This window comes from Schistocerca piceifrons, chromosome 3 (genome assembly GCF_021461385.2).
Source record: "Schistocerca piceifrons isolate TAMUIC-IGC-003096 chromosome 3, iqSchPice1.1, whole genome shotgun sequence".
In the NCBI taxonomy this organism is placed as follows: Eukaryota; Metazoa; Arthropoda; class Insecta; order Orthoptera; family Acrididae; genus Schistocerca; species Schistocerca piceifrons.
This window is the reverse complement of record NC_060140.1, coordinates 838,906,994-838,934,727: the sequence shown is the minus strand read 5'-3', so window position 1 is coordinate 838,934,727 and position 27,734 is coordinate 838,906,994. Positions and strand designations below refer to the sequence as shown.

The window sequence follows — 27,734 nt, the reverse complement described above, 5'->3', positions numbered from 1 at the left end:
AGCATACAATTTTTACCCCCTTTACTTCTTCTGTTGCCAAATCAACTATTCCCTGATACCTGGGAGTGTGTCGTATCTCTTTCCCTTCTCCTAGTCAATTTGTTGTAAAGCTCTCTGTAAGTGTACCAGTTCAGATTAAGTACCGTGTCTGCAACCATCTCACTCGAGTGTAACGCACCTGTAACCACTGGCTGCAGGCGTTCCACGTCCTGTGGTACGTGTTCATTAAACGGATTGTGCAATATTGTTGTATATCCCGTACAGGTCTTATGTGAGCAGCCTCCGTTGTAGACAAACCGGTTTGCCTGTATCCTACCAATGAATCGACGCCTGCGTTTGATACCGCGCTATTGTCCTTGCTTTCTTCCGACTCATGGACGATTTCAGCCGGCCATTCACGAAGGGATCCAGACGCTGGACGTGGAATCTCAGCTGCTGAGTCTCGTTGTAAGCTGTCTTTGAATCATTACCATCGACAGGAGATCTCAAATTGGTTCCATATTTCTAGATTTCGACAGGGCCTTTGGTACCGTCTCTCACAAGGGGCTTCTGATCTCATTGGGTACCTATGAAGTATCGTTGCAGTTGTGCGACTGGACTCTTGGTTTTCAGAAGGGTCACATTTCTTGGTAACTGGCGGAAAATCGTGGAGTGAAACAGAAGTGTTATCTGGCGTTTAAAAAGGAAGTGGTATAGGCCCTCTCCTGCTTCTAATTTATATACATGGTTTAGAAGACAATCTGAACAGCCATCTTACACTGAGGTGACAAATGTCATGGGATATCGGTATGCACACATACCGATGGCGATAGTAGCGCGTACACAAGGTATAAAAGAGCAGTGCGTTGGCAAAGGAATTTACAAACATCACCTGAGTGTCCCAGTCGACTGGTGTAATATATGGAAACTTCAAGTAAATCCACAGAAAAGCCAAGCCACCATCTTTGGTCGCACCGCTTGTGTTTCCATCGTCCAGATTTCCATCTCTGCATCTTCAACCAACCCATCCTTCCGACTAAACAGTCAAGTATTTAGGACTAACCCTCGACAGAAAACTAACATGGAACTCACATTTCCTTACCATCCAACACAAAGCCCGAAACCAACTAAAACTACTAAGAGGCCGCATCTGGGGTCTACATCCTTACCATTATACTCACCTATAAATACCTGATCCACCCCATCGTAACCTATGCCAACATTGCCTGGATGTAATTAATTTTGTTTAAAAATATATTTTTATACCAGTTGAAAAGAAATTTCCTTCATAGGCACATGACTGATTGACGGGGTTGTGGGACGAAACGACGAGTTCATCAAAAGTTACTTGCGTAAGATAGTGTCCGCTAAAAGTGGGCGGATCCAGTCAGAGGGGTCAAACTATAAAGCGAGGAAGCTAAAAACACACAGAGTAGAAGGCGTAAAACATTAGGCCAAATCTAAAAACTGGAAAAACTTAGGGATAAAAGAGCTGTCTTTGCACGGGGGAATGGCAATGGGTCCCAGTCCCAGAAAACACGGAGAGAGGCCCCAACCACTACCACCCTACCCCTGCTCCAGGAGTAAAGCAAACCCTTATAACTGAAAATAAAAACCACTTTCACGTACGAAATTAAGGATAAGTTCAACCATCCACGAATCGTACGCTAATATTAAAGACAAGGAATCTGGAAGGCTATACTTGATGCGAAGGGCCAAAAGAAGGGGACATTGCTTGAATATATGGGATACTATCAGTCTGGCCGCACGACCACATTGTGGGGGTGGCTTTTTACACGAGAGAAAACAATGGGTGAGCCTGGTATGACGGATGCGAAAACGGCATAAGACAGTGGACTCCTTGTAGGAGCCTGTATCTGTCCCTTGAAATTCTGGAAAGACATGCGCTACTCCTCGCCTTCTGCATCCACTTACCTTCTTCAGTGCACCAACTCATCTGCTTCACACACCTTCTTCTCTTCGGATCCGATACACTAATCCCAAAACCCAGTCCCTGCACCCTGTTCCCACCCACTACTAACCAATCTAAGTACTCTGCTGCGCCACTACATCCGTATTCCTCCTTCCATGCACCTTCATGCCATATCCAACGTCTGTGGTACTTCAGACGTCGCCGCGCTGTCCGTTTGAATACATGTCTTGCTGCAAACAAGTACACTGCCTGACTCGATTTACATGACGTGTCCGTACGATCCTGTGAGCCCGAGGGAACAACATGACTGTCCTCTCGGGCGCCCGTCTTGTGGTATAGCTGACATCCTGCGTCTCCACGTACATCATACTCCGCAAGCCACTTGACGGCGTGTGGCAAAGGGTACCTCTGGTATCACTAACTGATGCCCCCTTCTGTGTTCCATTCGCAAAAGGCGCGTGGGAAGAATGACGATAAGCCTCAGTATTAGCTCCAATTCTCGTAATGCTTTTTCGTGAGGAGTATGCAGGAGGAAGTAATACGCTCTCCAACTCTTCCCGGAAAATTCTCTCTCGAAATTACAATGGAAAGCATCCTCGTGATGCACAATGCCTCTGTTCTGGCGTCTACCACTGGAGTTTGTTGAGCAAATCCGTAACGCTCTCTCGACGCCGTGACGAAACGCATCGCTCTTCTTTGGATCTTCTCAAGCTTTTCTATCAGTCCTACCTGGTAAGGATCCCACACTGATAAATAATACTTAAGAATCGGTCGAATAAGCGCCTTGTTAGCCACTTCCTTCGTGAATGAGTTACATTTCCTTAAGATGCTGAGTCTGGGATCTGCCTTTTGCTAATATTTGCTTTATGTGGTCATTCCACTTAAAAGTCGCTCTAGATATTTTGCTGCAGGTACTGTTTCCAGCAGTTTCTCATCAATAGTGAAGTTGTACAGTAGTGCATTTCTTCTCCTATGTATGCATAATACGTTACATTTATTTACTTTCAATGTCAACTGCCAGAGCCTGCACCAATCATCAATGCTCCACAGGTCATTCTGTAAATCGATGTGTGTTCCGCCGTTGCTACCCTCTTACAGACAACCGCATCGCATTTTTTCTTCAACAATTCTTTATTGAACATAATGAGAATTACACGCCGGCCGGAGTGGCCGAGCGGTTCTAGGCGCTACAGTCTGGAACCGCGCGACCGCTACGGTCGCAGGTTCGAATCCTGCCTCGGGCATGGATGTGTGTGTTGTCCTTAGGTTAGTTAGGTTTAAGTAGTTCTAAGTTCTAGGGGACTGATGACCACAGAAGTTAAGTCCCATAGTGCTCAGAGCCATTTGAACCATGAACCAGAATTACACACACGAAAGAATGGTGTTTTATATACACACCCTATTTCTCCACGTAATCTGCATCCCGTTCTATGTATGGCCTTCCTCCAGCGCGAAACAAGGGCGTGTATGCCCTGTAGGTACCAGTTATTCTTCTGGTAGCAGAGCCAGTGCTTCATTGTGTGAATCACCTCCTCATTGTCTCAAAATGTCTTCCACGAAAGGCATCCTTTAATGGCCGAAAGAAGTGGAAGTCCGAGGGGGCTAAGTCAAGTGTGTCAGGTGTGACAGCCGTGGATGGTTTCCCCGACCGGTGCAAATCGTGGAGCTCCGCCGAACCGCCTTCTGATGACCTCACCCTCCGTGCCCAGCGACTAACTGTACTTCTGTCGACAGCAGATGCTCCATACACTTTGCACACGCGTTTGTGAACATTCCCAACAGTTTCTTTCTCTGCAGTGAGAAATTAAATGGCGGCACGTTGCTTGTAACTTACATCACCTACAGACGCCATTTTGAAACTGTCCTGGAGCTACGCTATCTGTCTGAAGTGACGGAAACTTGGCGCGTTCACTGAGGAAACTTCAGATAATACATTCGTAACGTTTCGCATTCGTAGCATTGTTTTCGTGGGAGAAAAAAAAAATGCGGCGCATTAGTTTCTGTGCAACCCTCGTATTTGCTTTATGTAGTCATTCCACTTAAAGTCGCTCTGGATAGTTACTCATAGATATTTTGCTGCAGGTACTGTTTCCAGGCCGCACGGGATTAGCCGAGCGTCTAGGGCGCTGCAGTCATGGACTGTGCGGCTGATCCCGGCGGAGGTTCGAGTCCTCCCTCGGGCTTAGGGACTGATGACCTTGGCAGTTAAGTCCCATAAGATTTCACACACATTTGAAGTTTTGAACTGTTTCCAGAAAATTCTCGTCAACAGTGAAGTTGTACAGTAGTGGTTTTTTTTCCATGTGTGCACAATCTGCTACATTTATTTTCTTTCAGGGTCAGCTGCCAGTGCCTGCACCATTCGTCAATCCTCTGCAGGTCATTCTGCAAATCCATGGTTCTCTGGCCTTGTTACCCTCGTATAGACAACCACATCATATGCGAGCAGTCTTGAAGAGCTGCCGACCATTTCTACCAGATCACATAGTAACTATCCAATCATACTTCCTTGTGGTACCTCCCTACATCTGTCCATTTTGTTCTGTTAAGAGCAATGTGTTGAGTGTCCCTCCTGAACCTATAGATCCCATATTCGCATAACAGTCGTAGGATCCCGATCAACACCGACAGAAATGTCGCAGGACGATAAACTACAGTCCCGATAGGTCACGAACCTGCCGCTGTACAGTTGTAACATGAGCTGGTGGCAGTTTGGCTTTCTTAAAAGGTGCATATCATAATTTCCTCAAAAATAACATTCAAATGCGGTTTCTGAACGAGAAACCCGTTGCGTAGTCTTTCCTTATGTGCCGAATGTGGATGGCGTTATTCTTCCTTGCTTTGGAGGTTGCCCTGAAATGCTGAGCATATGCATGTCGGAGCATGCCGATTCGACCTTTCGTAACGCGACGCTCTCACGATGTTGCAGTTTGAGAGGCCATTAGAGAGCAAACGGACACCGGACCATAGTGGCAGGCAGTACAGCGAGACCCGGTCGGTATTGTAATGCACGGCGCCGGCGCCGGCAAGTGGCCGAGTTACGGTGTGAGCCTGGCTGGGGTCGCCTAATTGGCGAGAGCTGTTTCCGCCCGCCGCCCGTCTCTCTCTGCCTGCCTGTCTGCCTGTCTTGTCTGTTCCCGGCCAGTGTCCCTTGTCTGGCCGGCGACCGTGCTAGATCCGAGCTGCTCCCCGCAATGGCCGCAATTAACGCCACAGCAGACGTGCTAACAAGGACGAGCTCCAGGGCTGCAGAAGAAGAAGAAAAAAGACAGTACTACACAAATGCGGCGTGACGGCCAAGGTGGCGGCGTGATGGAGAAACGCTCAGTAGTGGGCGCGCGAGGAGCGCCGTTCAAAATTGGGACAGCGGCGGCGGCGGTGGGGTGGGGGGGTGTTGCATGCAGGGTCGTGAGTTCAAAACTCACCTAAACTGTGAAATTTTAATTTCTGTATTCGGTTCGAGTACACTCTAGAAGTATCCACAAATGTCAAGAATCATTGTACTGGAATGTTCTGTAGCTGTATATACAGGGTGGTCCATTGATCGTGACCGGGCCAAATATCTCACGAAATAAGCGTCAAACGAAAAACTACAAAGAACGAAACTTGTCTAGCTTGAAGGGGGAAACCAGATGGCACTGGTTGGCCCGCTAGATGGCGCTGCCATAGGTCAAATGGATATCAACTGCGTTCTTTTAAATAGGAACCCCCATTTTTTATTACATATTCGTGTAGTACGCAAAGAAATATAAATGTTTTAGTTGGACCGCTTTGTGACGACTTCCCGCTTCGCTGCCCCAGCTTCGCTAGATGGCTCAAAATTGCAGCGTGTAACACAACGGTGTCAACGTAACTATATCGGAACGTGAAAACAGCTTTCTGTAATCGAGTTTCCAACCGCAGAAGAGTTCGACCACACATGGAGCACCTTGTCCTTCAGCATGATAATGCCGGTCTACGTACGAGCGCTACATCTGTAACAATCCTACGCCTTGGGTTGACTATTACCGATCAACCTACATACAGACCTGACTTGGTCTTATTCGGTTTTCATCTGTTTCCAAAATTTAAAGAACACCTTCGAAGACTTCACTTTCATAGTGGTGAAGCGGTGCAAGCAGAGGTGAGGTTGTGGCTGTGTCAGCAAAGTCAAACATTGTAAAGTAACGGTATCAATAAGGTAGTCTCTTGTTGAGAGAAATGTATTCGACGCCAGGGTGACCATGCTGAAAAATATTTACACATGAAGAATAAAAACGTAGAATGTTAACAAAGTTTGTTTTATTTAAAGATCTGTAAGAGTTTTTACATAAATTCGGTGACATTTCTTTTCAACACGGCCTCACAGGAATGGAAGAGGAAGTAAATGAATTTGAAATGGGAGAGACGATGTTGCGAAAAAAATTTGATAGACCACAGAAAGACCTAAGTCCAAAGAAGATCCCTACGGCAGACAGTAGTTCCTCAGAAATATTACCGAACCATCAAAGTAATGAATCATGGTTGCAAAATACTGACGAATTATTTGCGGAAAAATGGAAAGTCAGGTAGAAGCTGATCTCGGGGAAGACCAGTTTGGGTGCCGTAAAAGCAAGGCTGAAACTAGGTCTTAATTTAGAAGATAGGTTGAGGAAAGGGAAGCATACGTTTATAGTTTTTATAGATTTAGAGAAAGCTTTTGACGGTGTGGACAGGACAACACTCCTTGAAATTCGGAAGGTAGCAGCGGTAAAATACAGGGACCGAAATATTGTTTCGAACGAGTACAGAAACCAGACGGCAGTTATAACAGTCGAGGGACGAGAAAGGAAGCAGTGATTGAGAAGGCATTGAGACAGGGTTGTAGCCTATCCCCGATGTAATTCAATCTGTACACTGATCAAACATCAAGGGAACGGAAAGAGTAATTTGGAAAGTGAATTAAAGTTCAGGATAAGAATTTAAACTTTAAGGTTACTCATCGACATCGCAATTCTGTCAAAGACTGCAAAGAACTTGGAAGAGTGGTGTAACGGAACTGATAACGTCTGGAAAACTGCTTGTACATCAACAAAAGTGAAGTCAAGATAATGGAATTTAGTCCAGTGAAATCAGGCGATGCTGAAGGATTTCAGTTAGGAAAGGAGACAAATAAAGTAGCAGATAAGTTTTGCTATTTTGCCAGCAAAATAACTTACAACGGCTGAAGCAGAGAGAATATAAAATGCAGACTGGCAACGGGAATAAAAGAGTTTCTGTAGCCTTGTACGGAAATGAAACATGGACCACAAGTAGTCCATACAGGAAGAGAATAGAAGATTTTGAAGTGTGGTGTTAAGACGAATGCTGAAGATTAGGTGGGTAGTTCGGATATTTAATGAAGAGGTTCTGAATCTAACTGGGGAGAAATGAAATGTGTGGCACAACTTGATAGAAAGAAGGGGTCGATTGGCTGGACACAACCTAAACCATGATTGTACACCGAAGAGCCAAACAAACTGTTACACCTACCTAATACCATGTAGGACCCCGGCGAAAACACAGGAAAGCCGCAACACGACGTGGCACAGCACGCAGGGATGCCGCAACACGACGTGGTAAGGAGTCAACTAATGTCTGAAGTAGTGCTGGAGGGAATTGACACCATGAATCCTGCAGGGCTGTACTTAAATCCGTAAGAGTGCGATGGGGTGGAGATCTCTTCTGAACAGCACGTTGCAAGGCAATAATGTTCATGTCTTGGGCGTTTGTTGGCCAGCGGAAGTGTTAAACTCAAAAGAGTGTTCTTGGAGCCACTCTGTGGCAATTCTGGACGTGTGGGGTGCCGCATTGTCCTGCTGGAATTACCCAAGTCCGTGGTAAGGAGTCAACTAATGTCTGAAGTAGTGCTGGAGGGAATTGACACCATGACTCCTGCAGGGCTGTACTTAAATCCGTAAGAGTGCGATGGGGTGGAGATCTCTTCTGAACAGCACGTTGCAAGGCAATAATGTTCATGTCTTGGGAGTTTGTTGGCCAGCGGAAGTGTTAAACTCAAAAGAGTGTTCTTGGAGCCACTCTGTGGCAATTCTGGACGTGTGGGGTGCCGCATTGTCCTGCTGGAATTACCCAAGTCCGTCGGAATGCACATTGGACATGAACGGATGCATGCTTACGTACGTGTCACCTGTCAGAGTTGTATCTAGACGTATCATGGGTCCCACATCACTCAAACTGCACCCTCCCCACACCATTACAGAGCCTTCACCAGCTTGAACAGTTCCGTGCTGACATGCAGGGTCCATGGATTCGTGAGGTTGTCTCCATACCCGTACAAGTTCATCTGCTCGATACAATTTGAAACGAGACTCGTCCGACCAGGCCACATGTCTCAAGTCATCAACAGTTGGATGTCGGTGCTGACGGATCCAGGCGAGGCGTAACGCTGTGTGTCGTGCAGTCATCAAGAGTACACGAGCGGGCCTTCACGTCCGAAAGCCCATATCGATGATATTTCGTTGAATTGTTCGCACGCTGAAACTTGTTGGCGGCCCAGCATTGAAATCTACAGCAGTTTCCGGAAGGATTGCACTTCTGTCACGTTGAACGATTCTCTTCAGTCGTCGTTGGTCCCGTTCTTGCAAGATCTTTTTCTGGCCGCAGCAATGTCGGAGATCTGATGTTTTACCTGATTCGCGATATTCACGGTACACCCGTGAAATGGTCGTACGGCAAAATGCCCACTTCATCGCTACCTCGGAGAAGCTGTGTCCCGTGCGCCAACTGTAACACCACGTTCAAACTTAAATCTTGATAACCTGTCACTGTAGCTGCAGTAACCGATCTAACAACTGCGCCAGACACTTGTCTTATATAGGCGTTGCCGACCGCAGCGCCGTATTCTGCCTGTTTACATATCTCTGTATTTGAATACGCATGCCTATACCAGTTTCTTTGGCGCTTCAGTATAATTTGGTGATTGTGGCTTATTCTTCACTCGAGCACAGTAAACAAATTCTGAGCTCCCATACTATTGCGTCACAAATCCATTCTGATGGATTACATCAACAAACAGTGATGAATTAAACTGTTTGCAGTCCATTCCAGAAGTTAGGTCCCAGGGTTCTCTTGCGCTGGCACTGTGGTCCACGTAGCAAGCAGTAAGTCAAAACGTGACTACATGCAATTACATGTTTACTGTAACACTGTTTACATACACTGTTTACATACACAATCGCAGTACCAACAGGCATATCGGCCACGTTTTGGCAATTGTGGCAACTTAACTTTGAAAGCCAATGACAGAATGCAAGTATTATAGTTCACAGCGACCTTCCTTAACATTATAACTCTCACTGACCTGCCTGTGGCGTCTCATAAAAGTTTATATATATAAACACGTCTTTCCCCTCTAGTTTAAGGGATGTGAGGTCACAAAGACGTGGTATAAATATGTACTTCACAGTATAAATAAGCTGCCTGATGGCTAGCGCTATTTTAATTTACATTAGTTTTTAGATAAGACTGTTTGTTTTGTATATCAATTAATAGTAATGTTTATTAATGCGATAACAATAATATTTGACTCATCTGTGTCTTCCCTAAGTCGGTCTGCCATTTTAGCAAATAAAATAAATGTAATTCTTACGAAACGTGTAAAATATCTCATCTTCAAGGATGACTGGTCGTATATTTTGCGAGTCTGCAATATTTCCGAAGTTACACACAATTACACTATGATCAGTATTTTATGAATATTAATTCACCTGACGCACTTTGATCTTTTGTTCTCTAGCATCAGTTGAATGAACGTTACTTTTGAAAATGGTCTTGTAACTGAATTTCACTATTGCATCATAAATGGGAGCAAAATAACCAGAACCAAAAATTCTTGTGGAGAAAACCAATTCAAAACGGAAGCAAAGAGAAACCGGAAAATGCGGTAAATTTTGAAAATACGCTGTTTGTTTCATCGCAGCAAAGGTAGACCGCTACGCAACCACTTGCTTGGTAGCGTCTCCTGCGTAATAATTAGAAGTACCTTTCCTTAATTTCCTTTCTTAAATGCATTGTTGTGAATTTTTCAGAAATTTTGCGTAATGAGTAGCGAGTGAAAAGTTTGAAGTTTTTGTGTCACAACATTTCGTGCGTCATAAAAGTAGCCATTTAACGCTTGACGACACGAAAATCTTATGTTTAAATTCAGAAAAATAATATATTTCAATTTTCTAGTTTTCAAAATTTTAATTTTAATATTCAAGCAAAATGGCACAAAAAATGGCCATGTCTTCCACACTCAGAAGTATTAAGTAGTTCACAGATGAACATAACCGAAGTAACAAGTGCTAGTGAACTTTCACAGAGTTCTAACTTTGATGATACGTTGATGACAATAGATGAAACTACATCACGTATCTCCGCGAGCAACATTCTGTGCGCACAGGAAAACATAGAAAGCGCAGATAACATGATTTTTGACGACACTTTACCGTCAGCCATAAGACGAAATTCAACTGTTGATTTGCAGAGTATAGTTGTCAACAACCAAAGTACATTAGATAGCAACCAAAACAGCGCACTTGCCGCTATACTTCAAAAACTCGATAGCTTTAGCACAGAAATAAAAAATACTAACACCAATAACAACAGTTTGAGTGCAGACATAAATACAAAATTGGACGGTTTGTCGCAAAACCTTACCATAGTCACACAAGACATTAACAACATAAAACAAGACCAAAAACAAGTTTTAAAAGATTTTCAGGATACAGTCACACAACAGATCAGTGATTTGATGATTCACACAATTTCGTAGTTAGCAAACGAACAAGACCCCTTTGAAACCTATTATGCATTATGATCTTTAGTCGTTATTCAGGGTAGCAAAATAGGGGTTGGCGAATTTAGCCGGTTTTGACATGCGAAATACGGACTTCCTATAGGAATTTTGAAATACAGTTTCAGAAGGGCTGTATGGTGTGTATGGAATGGGCAAGCAATCAGTAATGTAGTGCTGTTGTTATTAACATGTCTTACGAATAAAACAATAGAATTTACGCAATATCAATTTAGGTTGGGGTCAAAAGTCTGCTGCTGTTGGTCGTGATCGACTTTCCTTTAGTAATCGATGGCCTACTGTGAAGTTATATAACATAATGGACGTAAAGGACCAAGGTTTCATCACAGTAATCAAGTTTGAAATGGATGACCCGGCAGACAGGTTTCATCTGCCAAGAACTTTCAAAACAACACACACACACACACACACACACACACACACACACACACACACAGTCCTACTGAGTGGCAGTCACCGTACATCACTGACGTTGTTACGTCGCGGTGTTGGCGGTGGAGCACGTCGCAATATCGATGGAACACGTTCGAATGTCTGGATCAGAAGTGTCGTTACGTGCAGTCACACTAACCTCGCACAGGAGCCGCGAGAACTACAGGAAATCTTTGGTTTGGGAAATCAGCGTAGCTCCCCGGACCTACATAGCTGTTGGTGAACCCATCCTGCAGTGCATGGGGGAATTCCGCTATCCACCGCAAGTCATCGTTCCTTAGCGATACCCAAGCGCGAACGGAGCGAGGAGAGAATGATTGCTTGTTTTAGAATGTGCCCGCGTCTCTCTTGGCAAGCGATTTTAGTGGAATGCACATGACAGAGGCAGTAAAACCGTTTTACGATCCGCATAGAATATTGTCTATCACTCGGCCTTTATAGCTGTCAGCATATCGGGGATTACCCTTGACGTCGACACTACGGCGGGTATGTGTGGCAGTCGAGTTGGTATTCACAACTGGCGCACGAGCAAATCACAGAACAGTCGAAGGAAACAGCGTGTGTTGAAACGAGTGTTACGCGGGCCACCTTTTTTGTGGATGAGTTACATTCCCTCAGGATTCTGACAATGAATCTCAACCTCGCATGTGCTTTCCTGCAACTACTTTATGAGGTCGTCTTATTTTACGTCACTTCGGGCGTTGACAAGAAAACCTGAAGCGCCCAAATGAGGACGACATGAAATGAAACTTCACAAGTTGAGAGGACATGTGATTTTGTTATATTGATTACAAACTCGTGTCAAACGTACAAAGAATTTTGCAGTATCAGCCCACTTATCGGTATGACGCTGCACCATATCTGGCCTGGACACATTTTGTTGGGCAGGGTGTCGTGAAGCAGTTGAGTCCTCTCGCTGTCATGAAGCCGCTGAATTCTTTCCTGAGACAAGCTGACGCACACCTTAATTATAGGATGTATCTACATCCTGTAATTAAGTTAACGCACGGTTGCTGGATCTCAGATAATAAAAATGTTTAAAATTTCATGACCCACAACTGTTGTAACTCGATATCGTGGATCGACGCGAGGCCCACGAGAAAGACAGGCCGCGGCCCTCAAGTCACGAGGGTAGGTCCGAACCCGCTCGCTCGCTCAGCTCTGCGACAAAATGCGTTTCTAAACCTGTTAACTCGCAGCTGGGTGTGTACGTACGAATGAGCATTGCATCTTCTACTGGAATCTGCTATTATGAAGTCTCACTGATTAACAGTGCTACAACAAAATTTAATTTAAGATCAGTATTCGATATAAATGGTGTAACGGCGTGTTTATAGCATTTAGTCTCTTGTGCCTAACAGTCCTCATTTCATACAAGTAGTAGTGCCTTATACAACTGATAATCATTTTGGAATGCTTTTAATTTTATTGTACTCAGTACAGACATAAGATTATCAGTAGGTCTATGGACTTCGATCATTGTAGGACTAATAACAGTAAGACTCCATAACACCGGATTCCAGTAGAATATGGAATTCTCGTTTGTACGTACACACCTAGTTACGAGTTAACAGGTGTTGAAACGCATTTTGTCTGCTGAGTTGAGCGAGCGAGCTCCGGTCTACCTTCGTGACGTACGCGCCGCGGCCCGTCTTTCTTGTGGGCTTCGCTGCGACGGATATGACGTCACATCTGGTCACACTCGTGTTCTATCGGGTACAAAACACTACAAGCTAAAGATGACTGTTATCGCTGAGACAAACGATTTTCGATTATATAGCTTTTACCTCACGCCAGTTTAACCTGACTGTCAAAACCGCTCAAAATAACCGGTTTCTGAAATACCCAATTTTCAGTTTTTCCCTGTAATGAACGTAGAAATCGAACAAAAGTCGAAAAATTTTGACTCAGTTTCAAGATACAAAGAATTAAAATATTAAGTTAAACAGGCAAATAAACAAAACTTAGTAACTGGTTGAAAACTACAAAAATCGCCAGTGTTCTCCTCTTGATTCCAATTTTTTGAAACTCTGCTCAAATGTTATGTTCCAATCGGGGATCATACCACTGTTTGGGCATTATGAATAGTCAGTGCCAAAGCGTAAAAATCGCTTAAAAACTCTTAATAATCGTGTTAATTCGTCTGCTTTCAATGGTTACAAGTAGATAGAGGCATATAATGTAGATTTAGGCAGCAGATCTATTTTCATTGTACGCTATGAATGTACTGCTGCTAAGTTTTTAGTTTACTTCATGTAAATTGAAGGTGGAGAAAGGAAAGGGAAGGGGTTACTAATGTTGCCTGCATCGGACATCACGCAGAATCAGCGGAGACGAGTAAAAGTGTGTGCCGGACAGGGATTCGAACTCGGCATCTTCTGACTAATAGGCAGGAGCGTTCACCACTGTGACATCCGGGACAGAGTGTTAGCGCAAATGGGCACGTTGTCTCGGCACGGCTCACAGCAGACCCACACTCCTACCGAGCGCCACATATGCGCAGTCCCTGTCCGTTCCCTCCATGACCTCTGTTCTGAGATTCCCGAAGGAGATCACACATGCTTCTACATTCGCACTGAAGAAGGTGGATCCATTGCACATTGAGGAGAATCATTAATATGAATGCGAGGGAACACATGTCCGAAAGGGCAGACATAAACCATACATCTAATTTTAATGTACACTACTGGCCATTAAAATTGCTACACCACGAAGATGACGTGCTACAGACGCGAAGTTTAACCGACAGAAAGATGATGTTGTGATATGCAAATGATTAGCTTTTCAGAGCATTCACACACGGTTGGCGCCGGTGGCGACACCTACAACGTGCTGACATGAGGAAAGTTTCCAACAGATTTCTCATACACAAACAGCAGCTGACCGGCGTTGCCTGGTGAAACGTTGTTGTGATGCCTCGTGTAAGGAGGAGAAATGCGTACCATCACGTTTCCGACTTTGATAAAGGTCGGATTGTAGCCTATCGCGATTACGGTTTATCGTATCGCGACATTGCTGCTCGCGTTGGTCGAGATCCAATGACTGTTACCAGCATATGGAATCGGTTGGTTCAGGAGGGTTATACGGAACGCCGTGCTGGATCCCAACGGCCTCGTATAACTAGCAGTCGAGATGACAGGCATCTTATCCGCATAACTGTAACGGATCGTGCAGCCACGTCTCGATCCCTGAGTCAACAGATGGCGACGTTTGCAAGACGACAACCATCTGCACGAACAGTTCGACGACGTTTGCAGCAGCATGGAATATCAGCTCTGAGACCATGGCTGCGGTTAGCTTTGACACTGCATCACAGACAGGAGCGCCTGCGATGGTGTACTCAACGACGAACATGGGTGCTCGAATGGCAAACATTTTTTCGGATGAATCCAGGTTCTGTTTACAGCATCATGATGGTCGCATCCGAGTTTGGCGACATCGCGGTGAACGCACATTGGAAGCGTGTATTCGTTATCGCCATACTGGCGTATCACCCGGCGTGATGGTATGGGGTGCCATTGGTTACACGTCTCGGTCACCTCTAGTTCGAATTGACGGCACTTTGAACAGTGGACGTTACATTTCAGATGTGTTACGACCCGTGGCTCTACTCTTCGTTCGATCCCTGCGAAACCCTGGATTTCAGCAGGATAATGCACGACCGCATGTTGCATGTCCTGTACGGACCTTTCTGGATACAGAAAATGTTCGACTGCTGCCCTGGCCAGCACATTCTCCAGATCTCTCACCGATTGAAAACGTCTGGTCAATTGTGCCCGAGCAACTGGCTCGTCACAATACGCCAGTCACTACTCTTGATGAACTGTGGTATCGTGTTGAAGCTGCATGGGCAGCTGTACCTGTAGACGCCATCCAAGCTCTGTTTGACTCAATGCTCAGGCGTATCTAGGCCGTTATTACGGCCAGAGGTGGTTGTTCTGAGTACTGATTGCCGACCTAGTGACTGAGCGGTTCTAGGCGCTACAATGTGGGACCGCGCGACCGCTACGGTCGCAGGTTCGAATCCTGCCTCGGGCATGGATGTTTGTGATGTCCTTAGGTTGGTTAGGTTTAAGTAGTTCTACGTTCTAGGGGACTGATGACTGCAGTAGTTAAGTCCCATAGTGCTCAGAGCCATTTGAACCATTTTTGAGTACTGATTTCTCACGATCCAAGCACCCAAATTGCGTGAAAATGTAATCACATATCAGTTCTAGTAGAGTATATTTCTCCAATGAATACCCGTTTATCATCTGCATTTCTGGTTGGTGTGGCAATTTTAATGACCAGTAGTGTATTGCCATTACTTCAGTTTCCTTCCTTTTATATTATTTCATCGAGAGACCACGATCTTTTAGAGCAAATTAAGCTTAGTACTTTATTGCTGCTACGACACTTCCTAAAAATATTTCCAGACTAGGAGTGGTGGCATTTTGTGATACAACGGATGTGAGGCGACGACAGGGAGAAACTAGCGTGTAGAGCAGGTGGGGGCCAGTTTTGTACACCGCACGTACTCGCGTTCCTCAAGCTACGTCACGCGGTAACAGGGACATCATTGTTTCAGCAATGCTACACCAATTCTTATGCCATGTGTTTGTTGCTCGTTTCGGTAGGCGTTGTTATTAAATTAGCACTGGTCGCTTTTCCTATTTTCTGTAGAAACACTGTGTTTCAAACCAATGTAAATTTTACGAAAAATATTACTCATGTTAAAGTTTTATTAAAAAGAAAGGTTGTATTACTGCTGCCACGACTAATTGATATTTCGGTTTCTTACTCGCTCATTAGTAAAAAAATAAGAAAACGTGTTAATAGCGAGACTGAACTAATATCAAAAGTACCGGCTATTCAGAAGTAAAATACCGATATCGGTTTTAACCGTATTTACTGTAAGCCCACCATTAATAACAATGGACCGCACAGTTAACATTTACATTCCAGTCTTTTTCTTCTCCTTACTTTACCTGACTTTTGTCATGTTTCTTCACGGATTCGTCACGTTAACTACTAGATTTGGCACTGTTAATGGTGTGGGTGTCCTGATGCCCTTCCTGTTGCCACCCCCACCCAGACGGAATATTTGCAGCTTATCTTCTGTCGCGTCTAATATTGTATCACGTGAAACAGTGCGGAGGTCTTCTAAATTTTTGCGAATGGTGTAAATAAGGCGGGGCGTAGGTGCCAGCCTGGTATTTACAAAGCCAGATGTGGGAAACCGCCTGAAAACCTCATCCAGGCTGGCCGGCATATTGCCTCTCGTTGTCAATCCGCTTGGCGTACGCGATCGCGCGCTGGCGCGCCTCCCCGAATTCCGAAAGCGGTCTGCTAACGCGCTCAGCTATGTGCGGGTAACAGTTACATTACAGTGGTATCTGATTTATAATTATTTCACCCATTTCGTCTGGGTGCCATTTACACCGGTATCGCTGGGGTGCAAAAACGTATTTCCTCCTTATACGGCGTGACAAATATTTGGGAATGGAATCACGAGCTTCCGTAGAAGAGAGCAATGGGTCTAATGTTCGAAAATAGTTAAAATTCCGAAAACTGAACTCATGGCACGTGTTACTTTGAACTGTCAGCGTGGTGATGATATTCCCACATTTGTACCCGATAGAACGTGAGTGTGACCGCCTCAGATGTCATATCCGTCCCAGTGCCGGCATCTAGGACACGGTAGGCCAGATAAGACAGTTGTCGGACAGCCTGTCTCACGAGAGGATTCAACTGTTTCATGGCACCCTTCCCAGCCGAATCTGTGCACCTTTCCAGGCCAGAGGGGGTGCAACCTCATACCGATTCGTGGGCTGATACTGAAAAGTTCTTTGTACGTTTGACACGATTTTGTAATCAATATAATAACGTAACATGTCCTCTCAACCCGTGAAGTTTCATTTCGTGTCCGCCTTCCCTTCTGGGTGATTCAGTTCTTCTTGTCAGGGAGTGTACCATGGGGTAAACGTCCGAAGTGACATAAAGTACGACAACCTTATAAAGTAGCTGCAGGAAAGCACATGCGAGGCTTGGATTCCTTGTCATAATCCTGAGGGAATGTAATTCATCCAGACAGATTCTTCAGTATTGCTTGTCAGTCTGAGAACTTGGCAGGAAGGATTAATAAAGAGACAGGGATGATCCAAATAAGAAAGAAGCTTTTCTAGTGCTACATATACAGTCCGTAATTCACTTTACTGTGCATGGCGGAGGGTGTTGTTGTTGTGGTCTTCAGTCCAGAGACTGGTTTGATCCAGCCCTCCATGCTACTCTATACTGTGCAAGCTTCTTCATCTCCGAGTAATTATTGCAAACTGCATCCTTCTGAATCTGCTTACTGTATTCATCTCTTGGTCTCAGTCATACGATTTTTATCCCCCCCCTCCCCCCCCCCCCCCCCGCAACGCTTCCATCCAGTGCTAAATTGGTAATCGCTTGATGCCTTAGGATGTGTACTATCAACCGATCCATTCTTCTAGTCACATTGTACCACAAATTTCTCCCCAGTTCTATTCAGTACTTCCTCAATAGTTACCTGGTCCACCCATATAATCTTCAGCATTCTTCTGTAGCACCACATTTCAAAAGCTTCTATTGTCTTCTTGTCTAAACTGTTTGTTCTCCATGTTTCACTTCCATACATGGCTACACTCCACACAAATACTTTCAGAAAGGACTTCATGACACTTAAATCAATACTCCATGTTAACAAATATCTCCTTCAGAAACGCTTCCCTTGCCATTGCCAGTCTACATTTTATATCCTCTTTACTTCGATCATCATCAGTTGTTTTGCTGCCCAAATAGCAAAAATCACCTGCTACTTTAAGTGTGTCATTTCCTAATCTAATTCCCTCAGCATCACCCGCTTTAATTCGACTATATTCCATTATCCTTGTTTTGCTTTTGTTGATGTTCATCTTATATCCTCCTTCCCAGTCACTGTCCATTCCCTTCACCTGCTCCTCAAAGTCTTTTACTGTCTCTGATAGAATTACAATTCATCGGCAAACCTAATTTTTCTTTATTTCTTCTCCATGGAATTTAATTCTTACTCCAAACTTTTCTTTGGTTTTCTTTACTGCTTGTTCAGTGTACAGATTGAATAACATCTAGGATAGGCTACAATCCTGTCTCATTCCCTTCTCAGCCATTGCTTCCCTTTCTTGCCCTTCGACTCTTATAACTGCCGTCTGGATTCTGTAAAAATTGTAAACAGCCTTACGCTCCCGGTATTTTACTTGTGCTGCCTCCAGAATTTCAAAGGGAGTATTCCAGTCAACATCGTCAAAAGCTACGAATGCTATACACGTAGATTTGGCTTTTCTTAACCTATCTTCTATGAGAAGTCGTAGGGTCAGTACTGCCTCGCGTGTACCTATATTTCTTTTGAGTCCAAACTGATCTTCCCCGAGTTCAGCTTCTACCAGTTTCTCCGTTCGTCCGTAAAGAATTCGTGTAGATATTTTGCAACTGTGACCTATTAAACTGATAGTCCGGTGGTAAGACACCTGTCAGTACCTGCTTTCTTTGGAATTGGGATTATTATATTCTTCGTGAAGTCTAAAGGTGTTTCGCCTGGCTAAAAAATGGTTCAAATGGCTCTGAGCACTATGGGACTTAACAGCTATGGTCATCAGTCCCCTAGAACTTAGAACTACTTAAACCTAACTAACCTAAGGACATCACACAACACCCAGTCATCACGATGTTTCGCCTTCTTGCTCACCAGATGGAAGAGTTTTGTCATGGCTGGTTCTCCCAAGGTTAACAATGTTGTCAATTCCTGGGGCCTTGTTTCGACTTAGGTCTTTCAGTGCTTTGTCGAATTCTTCACGCAGAATCATCTCTCCTTTCTTATCTTCATCTACGTTCTCTTCCATTGCCATAAAACTGCCCTAAAGTACATCTCCCTTTTGTAGGGAGGGTACCCTCATCAATATTATCGATTTTCTAATTGTAATTTCGCGCACAGACCGAAGGAGAAATGAGTGTATATGTATCTCGTTACGCGCCCTAATATCTCGCACCTTACTGTCAGTATTTCTACATGATACATACTGAGGTCCCCCCATGAACCATGGACCTTGCCGTTGGTGGGGAGGCTTGCGTGCCTCAGCGATACAGATGGCCGTACCGTAGGTGCAACCACAACGGAGGGGTATCTGTTGAGAGGCCAGACAAACATGTGGTTCCTGAAGAGGGGCAGCAGCCTTTTCAGTAGTTGCAGGGGCAACAGTCTGGATGATTGACTTATCTGGCCTTGTAACATTAACCAAAACGGCCTTGCTGTGCTGGTACTGCGAACGGCTGAAAGCAAGGGGAAACTACAGCCGTAATTTTTCCCGAGGACGTGCAGCTTTACTGTATGATTAAATGATGATGGCGTCCTCTTGTGTAAAATATTCCGGAGGTAAAATAGTCCCCCATTCGGATCTCCGGGCGAGGACTACTCAAGAGGACGTCGTTATCAGGAGAAAGAAAACTGGCGTTCTACGGATCGGAGAGTGGAATGTCAGATCCCTTAATCGGGCAGTTAGGTTAGAAAATTTAAAAAGGGAAATGGATAAGTTAAAGTTAGATATAGTGGGAATTAGTGAAGTTCAGTGGCAGGAGGAACAAGACTTTTGGTCAGGTGATTACAGGGTTATAAATACAAAATCAAATAGGGGTAATGCAGGAGTAGGTTTAATAATGAATAAAAAAATAGGAGTGCGGGTTAGCTACTAGAAACAGCATAGTGAACGCATTATTGTGGCCAAGATAGACACAAAGCCCATGCCTACTACAGTAGTACAAGTTTATATGCCAACTAGCTCTGCAGATGATGAAGAAATTGATGAAATGTATGACGAGATAAAAGAAATTATTCCGGTAGTGAAGGGATACGAAAATTTAATAGTCATGGGTGACTGGAATTCGTCAGTAGGAAAAGGGAGAGAAGGAAACATAGTAGGTGAATATGGATTGGGGGGAAGAAATGAAAGAGGAAGCCGCCTTGTAGAATTTTGCACAGAGCATAACTTAATCATAGCTAACACTTGGTTCAAGAATCATAAAAGAAGGTTGTATACCTGGAAGAGCTCGAAATCCTGGCGATACTAAAAGGTACCAGATAGATTATATAATGGTAAGACAGAGATTTAGGAACCAGGTTTTAAACTGTAAGACATTTCCAGGGGCAGATGTGGATTCTGACCACAATCTATTGGTTATGAACTGCAGATTGAAACTGAAGAAACTGCAAGAAGGTGGGAATCTAAAGAGATGGGACCTGGATAAACTGAAAGAACCAGAGGTTGTAGAGAGTTTCAGGGAGAGCATAAGGGAACAATTGACAGGAATGGGGGAAATAAATACAGTAGAAGAAGAATGGGTAGCTTTGAGGGATGAAGTAGTAAAGGCAGCAGAGGATCAAGTAGGTAAAAAGACGAGGGCTAGTAGAAATCCTTGGGTAACAGAAGAAATATTGAATTTAATTGATGAAAGGAGAAAATATAAAAATGCAGTAAATGAAGCAGGCAAAAAGAAATACAAACGTCTCAAAAATGAGATCGACAGGAAGTGCAAAATGGCTAAGTAGGGATGGCTGGAGGACAAATGTAAGGATGTAGAGGCTTGTCTCACTAGGGGTAAGATAGATACTGCCTACAGGAAAATTAAAGAGACCTTTGGAGAGAAGAGAACCACTTGTATGAATATCAAGAGCTCAGATGGCAACCCAGTTCTAAGCAAAGAAGGGAAGGCAGAAAGGTGGAAGGAGTATATAGAGGGTTTATACAAGGGCGATGTACTTGAGGTCAATATTATGGAACTGGAAGAGAATGTAGATGAAGACGAAATGGGAGATAAGATACTGCGTGAAGAGTTTGACAGAGCACTGAAAGACCTGAGTCGAAACAAGGCCTCGGGAGTAGACAACATTCCATTAGAACTACTGATGGCCTTGGGAGAGCCAGTCATGACAAAACTCTACCATCTGGTGAGCAAGATGTATGAGACAGGCGAAATACCCTCAGACTTCAAGAAGAATATAATAATTCCAATCCCAAAGAAAGCAGGTGTTGACAGATGTGAAAATTACCGAACTATCAGTTTAATAAGTCACAGCTGCAAAATACTAACGCGAATTCTTTACAGACGAATGGAAAAACAGGTAGAAGCGGACCTCGGGGAAGATCAGTTTGGATTCCGTAGAAATGTTGGAACACGTGAGGCAATACTAACCTTACGACTTATCTTAGAAGAAAGATTAAGAAAAGGCAAACCTACGTTTCTAGCATTTGTAGACTTAGAGAAAGCTTTTGACAATGTTAACGGGAATACTCTCTTTCAAATTCTGAAGGTGGCAGGTATAAAATACAGGGAGCGAAAGGCTATTTACAATTTGTACAGAAATCAGATGGCAGTTATAAGAGTCGAGGGGCATGAAAGGGAAGCAGTGGTTGGGAAAGGAGTGAGACAGGGTTGTAGCCTCTCCCCGATGTTATTCAATCTGTATATTGAGCAAGCAGTAAAGGAAACAAAAGAAAAATTCGGAGTAGGTATTAAAATTCATGGAGAAGAAGTAAAAACTTTGAGGTTCGCCGATGACATTGTAATTCTGTCAGAGACAGCAAAGGACTTGGAAGAGCAGTTGAACTGAATGGACAGTGTCTTGAAAGGAGGATATAAGATGAATATCAACAAAAGCAAAACGAGGATAATGGAATGTAATCAAATTAAATCGGGTGATGCTGAGGAAATTAGATTAGGAAGTGACACTTAAAGTAGTAAAGGAGTTTTGCTATTTAGGGAGTAAAATAACTGATGATGGTCGAAGTAGAGAGGATATAAAATGTAGACTGGCAATGGCAAGGAAATCGTTTCTGAAGAAGAGAAATTTGTTAACATTGAGTATAGATTTAAGTGTCAGGAAGTCGTTTCTGAAAGTATTTGTATGGAGTGTAGCCATGTATGGAAGTGAAACATGGACGATAACTAGTTTGGACAAGAAGAGAATAGAAGCTTTCGAAATGTGGTGCTACAGAAGAATGCTGAAGATAAGGTGGGTATATCATGTAACTAATGAGGAGGTATTGAATAGGATTGGGGAGAAGAGAAGTTTGTGGCACAACTTGACAAGAAGAAGGGACTGGTTGGTAGGGCATATTTTGAGGCATCAAGGGATCACAAATTTAGCATTGGAGGGCAGCATGGAGGGTAAAAATCGTAGAGGGAGACCAAGAGATGAATACACTAAGCAGATACAGAAGGATGTAGGTTGCAGTAGGTACTGGGAGATGAAGAAGCTTGCACAGGATAGAGTAGCATGGAGAGCTGCATCAAACCAGTCTCAGGACTGAAGACCACAACAACAACAACAACAACAACATACTGAGGTGGCAAGAGAACGGTCGCACATTACACCTCGAGAACTAGTTCGCTAAATTAACCCGCTTTAGCGTTTCATGAGAACTACGCCGTCTTTCTTTCAAGGATTCCCATTTATAAATTCCCCAAGCATGTGTCACACATTTCTTTGGGGTATATGAACCTGTTACGATCTTAGCCTGGCGTCTTCGAATTCGTCCAGTATCTGTTGCCGTTCTTCATTATAATGAATCCAAAAGCTGGATAATACTATACAGGGTGTAACTAAATTCCCTGTACACACTATGAGGGTTTTCAGTGTGAGACCAAGATGGTGAAATTGAGCACAAGAACTCGTATCTGGAAGCGTACCGTTCTCCCGCTACACGCAAAATACTACAACGTTCGTTGCTCTGTAACTCCCGGTAGTTGTCCCTTGGATCCATTTATAGGTAGGACTCGATATGACGACTACCGACGTCAAACCCCCCAGTGGGGTCGCCACTCTTTGCCGGGTTCGTGCTTGGCTACCATAGGGCCCCAGCCTTTGCAGCATTTCTTCCCTTCCGTGCTGCTTGTCTATCCTCTTCTTATTCTTTTTCCCCTCCCTTGGGGAACATGTCTGGGGTATTCTTGGGGATGTTCCGCATTCTGTGGCTGACGTGTCAACAGTTTCACCTTTGTTTTTCGCTCCCTTTTCCTTTCTTTGTTTCCCTTCTCCTCTCGTTCCTCCACTTCTGCGTTTGAGGATCCTCGTTTTTCTTCTTTCTCCCTGTGCGCTCCTGAAGGCTGGCCCATGCGTAACAGGTGACTGGGTAACGCGTAATTCCCATCCCCAGGTCGACAGGTAGGGTTCGCTCGTACCGCCTGGTACAGGCCAGGCCTAGGGAGGGGTGATTTCCTGAGCTGTAACCTTCCCAAATTACCAAATGGTCCTTCCATCAGGTGTTCAGTAGGTGTGACCTGAAATGTGAACAGTCACCTAAGGTGGGTGCGCCCCCTTGTGAATGTGCCCCCCCCCCCCCCCCCAGTTGGAAGGAGTGTGCCATTGGAGACACTGGCAGTCATGTGGGATTTCCTCGTGATGAGTCAATCACCTTCCCACTCAACGTCTACAAAACGTAAACGCAATGAGGCTAATGATTCAAAGACCCTTCCTGCTACACCACGGTTCCTCATGGTCTCACATACTGAAACAGTCAGTTTTTTGCCATGGTGAATCCGTTTATTATTCAGAAAGGTATAGATGCAATTGCTGGCCTAGTGAAATCCTCCTCTCGTTTACAGAATGGCACTTTGCTTTTGGAGACCACTTCTGATTCTCAAGCACAACAAGTGCTTGCTGCCTCGCTTCTCCACGGTTACCCTGTTTGTGTCGAGACCCATAGAACTTTGATTCTTCCCATGGTGTAATTTACACGAGGCTGCTCGACGGTCTAACTGAGGCCGAAATACAATCTTATATCTCTGATCTCGGTGTCATTGCTGTTCATCGTGTAATGAAAAAGGTAGATTCCTCCTTAGTGACCACTCACACTTTCTTTCTCACCTTTGATAGAGTGGTGCTTCCATTCAAGCTCAAAGCAGGCTATGAAATTATCACCGTCCAGCCATACATTTCGAACCTGATGCGCTGCTACCAGTGTCATCATTTCAACCACACTAGCACGTCTTGTCGACACCCAGCCAAATGTGTCACCTGTGGTAGGGATGCACACTAGGGTGATTGTCCACCTCCTTCTTCCTGCTGTGTCAACTCCAATGGCGGCCATGCCACCTCCTCATGGGAGTGTCCAGTGTATCTTGATGAGCAGGCTATTCAAGAGATTTGGGTAAAGGAAAAGGTGCTTAATCCAGTTGCTCACAGGTTACTGGCTAGACGCAAACCTTGCATACTCCCGTCTGGTACCTACAGTTCTGTTCTTGTTACCCCTCACTCCATGAAGGACATGGCCACGCAGATATGCGACCTCCAGTTCAGCTCTGTGGTTGTGAAATCGCCCAGTGTCAAGGTAACATCGCCATCCCCCCATCCAGCTGTGAAACAAGCCGTCAAACTCTCGCCTCAAGGGGCGAAACCACCAGCTACACAACCGGTAGCCTGGAAAGGACAGTAGGAGTACTCCAGTGAAGACTTCCTCCTTCCCTCCAGCCAAACAACACCTGAGTCTTCATCTAACCGGAAAGGCTCGAAGAAGTCCACCAAAGGTAAACGGTCTTCTCCTTCGCTACGTCGAAGATCCTCTTTAATGGTGTTGGCACATGATACCTTAACCCGGCCAGCCTCGGTGTCGCCGGTGTGCACCAACAACCGTGTTTTGGCGTTGGACTCCACAGACCGACCACACAAGCTGATGCTTCTGTGGACCCCATGGAGCAGAATCCTTCTGCTTCTGTGCCCTGTAGCAGCGCCTCTTCCCCAGCTGTCACAAGGCAGCCATAGAGGTGACACCCCTACGTCTCTTCCACATCATGATTCTCCTCCAATGGAACATTCGCAGCCTTTGGTCACACAAGAGGATTTACATCTGCTTTTAGCGTCGCAGCGTTCCCTTGTACTCTGCCTTCAGGAATCGAAATTGTACCCTCATGACCGCTTTGAGCTTTCACATTTCTCAGCTATTCGTTTTGACCTTCCCCCTGAGGTCGGCATTCCCTCTCATTGGGGGCGTCATGCTGCTCATACGAGATGACATTCATAGTCAACCCATCTCCCTGACTACCAATCTTCAAGCTGTTGCAGTTCGCCTTTTCCTTCCCCATCTTTTTCCCTCTGTACTATATATTTTCCTCCATCATTCGCTGTCACCAGGGCAGACTTACTTCAACTTATTGGGCAGCTACCTCCCCCTTTTTGCTACTCAGTGACTTTAATGCACATCATCCCCTTTGGAGTTCTCCCAGGACCTGTCAGAGAGGTGCCCTCTTGGCTGACCTTCTTAACCAACTTAACCTCTTCTGCCTTAAAACTGGAGCACCCACTTTTATTTCCAACTCCTCGCACACATATTTCCATTTGGACCTCTCCATGTGCACTGCCCAGCTTGCCCCTCGTATTTAGTGGTCCGTTCTTTCTGACACCTAACCGAGCGACCATTTCTCATGTGCTATCCGTTTGCTGACTTCTACCCCATCTGCGTGCACACATAAATGGTAGCTTCCTAAGGCTGACTGGCAGCTTTACTCCTCCCTGGCGACCTTCGAAGATCTAGATTTCCACAGTTGTGATGACCAGGTGGAATATCTCACAAACTTTATCCTTACTGCTGCAGACTGTTCCATCCCCCGCACTTCCTCTTTACCACGTCGTGTACAGTCCCTTGGTGGACTGAGGCATGCTGCGATACAGTTCGCATACGGAGACGTGCTCTCCGCGTTTTTAGCCGTCACCCTACGCTGGCAAACTGCATTTATTATAAACAGATGCGTGAAAAGTGTCGTCGCGTTCTTCGGGATAGCTCTTTTAACAGTTCCACACCTTCCTCTGTCGTGTGGGCCAACCTCCGACGGCTCTCTGGAACCAAGATCCATTCCCCAATTTCTGGCCTGATAGTCGCTGACGACGTCATCATTGATCCTATTGCTATCTGTAACACCTTAGGCCGCCATTTTGCGGAAGTTTCGAGCTCTTCCCGCTATCACCCTGCCTTCCTCCATAGGAAACGAGCGGAGGAGGCTCCGGCGATACCCTTCTCTTCTCCGAATCGTGAGTGCTACAATGCCGCCTTTACTATGAGGAAGCTACACCATGCTCTCAGTTCATCCCGATCCTCCACCCCAGGGCCAGACGCCATCCACATTCAGATGTTGCAGCACCTTTCTCTTGTCGGCAAGCATTTTCTTCTTAACACGTACAACCACATGTGGGCAGAGGGCACATTCCCTGGACGCTGGCGTGAAGCCACCGTCATTCCCGTATCTAAGCCCCGTAAGGACAAAAACCTTCCTTTTAGCTACCGCCCCATCTCTCTTACCAGATGCGTTTGCAACGTAATGGAATGTATTTTTCACGCCCGGCTGGTGTGGTGGCTTGATTCTCGCCATTTACTAACGAATGCACAGTGTGGATTTCGAGCACAGCGTTCTGCAGTTGATTATATCTCGTTACGTTGTGCACCCATGTCATGTATGTTTTTCTGCGGTAATCCCAGACTGTGACCGTGTTTTTCGATTTGGAAAAGGCCTACGACACTTGTTGGAGAACTGCTATCCTCCGTACACTCAATAGGTGGGGCTTCCGTGGGCGCCGGCCTTGTTTTCGTCGGGCATTTTTACAAGACCGAGTTTTCAATATGCGTGTTCTCCAGCAGGTGTCGAAGGCCTTTTCAAAATCGATAAACACGGTCACAGTCTGGGATTTTCGCAGAAAAAATGCGGCGCATTAGTTTCTGGGCAACCCTCGTATTTGCTGTATGTGGTCATTCCGGTCATTCCACTTAGTCGCTCTGGATAGTTACTCCTATTGTGTGCCTCGGGGTTCCGTCCTGAGCGTCGTCGTCTTTGCTATCTCCATTAACCCTATAATGGCCTGTCTCCCGCTGGGCATCTCCAGCTCCCTTTTTGTTGACGATTTTGCCATCTGCTGCAGTTCTCCACGGACATGTCTTACTGAGCGGCCTCTTCAGCGCTGTCTTGATCATCTTTAGTCCTGGAGCGTCGACATTGGCTTTCGCTTCTCTACTGACAACACCGTCTGTATGAATATCTAGCGGCTTAAATGGTTTCTCCCACCATCTCTCCATCTTGGGCCTGTTGCCCTTCTGTTCGCTGAACTACGAAATTCCTGGTGCTCATGCTCGATAGGAAACTTCTTACAGCGGCTTAACTACACACTACCTGCGACTTTCCTGGCGGGTGTGAACCCTTCACCACCTTGGTTTCGTGAAGCGGCCCAAGTTAACCTTTGCATTCATTCGCTTCCTAAGGACATTATTCCAGCCTCGGTCTATCGCCTTCACTTTCACGACCTTCGCATGAAACTTCGCGATTGTACCTCTGTATACACTGATGGCTCTCAGACTGACTGTGGTGTCGAGTGTGCCTTCGTCGTTGGCACCCGTGTCTTTCTATATCGACTTCTGGCACACTCCTCAGTATTTACAGCCGAGCTCTTCGCCCTGCGTTAGGCCACGGAGTACATCTGGCGACATAGGCTTTTCAATTGTGTCCTCTGTTCAGACTCACAGTGCCCTTCAAAGTCTCTGTGCGCTGTACACTGCTCATCCC

At 45.1% G+C, this 27,734-nt stretch overlaps 1 protein-coding gene across 1 annotated transcript in view; it reads left to right on the top strand.

Annotated features, from left to right (window-relative positions):
• Window positions 1-27,734, top strand: part of LOC124787758 (protein N-terminal asparagine amidohydrolase) — a 250,202-nt gene that overhangs the window by 3,908 nt on the left and 218,560 nt on the right. The window lies entirely within an intron of this gene.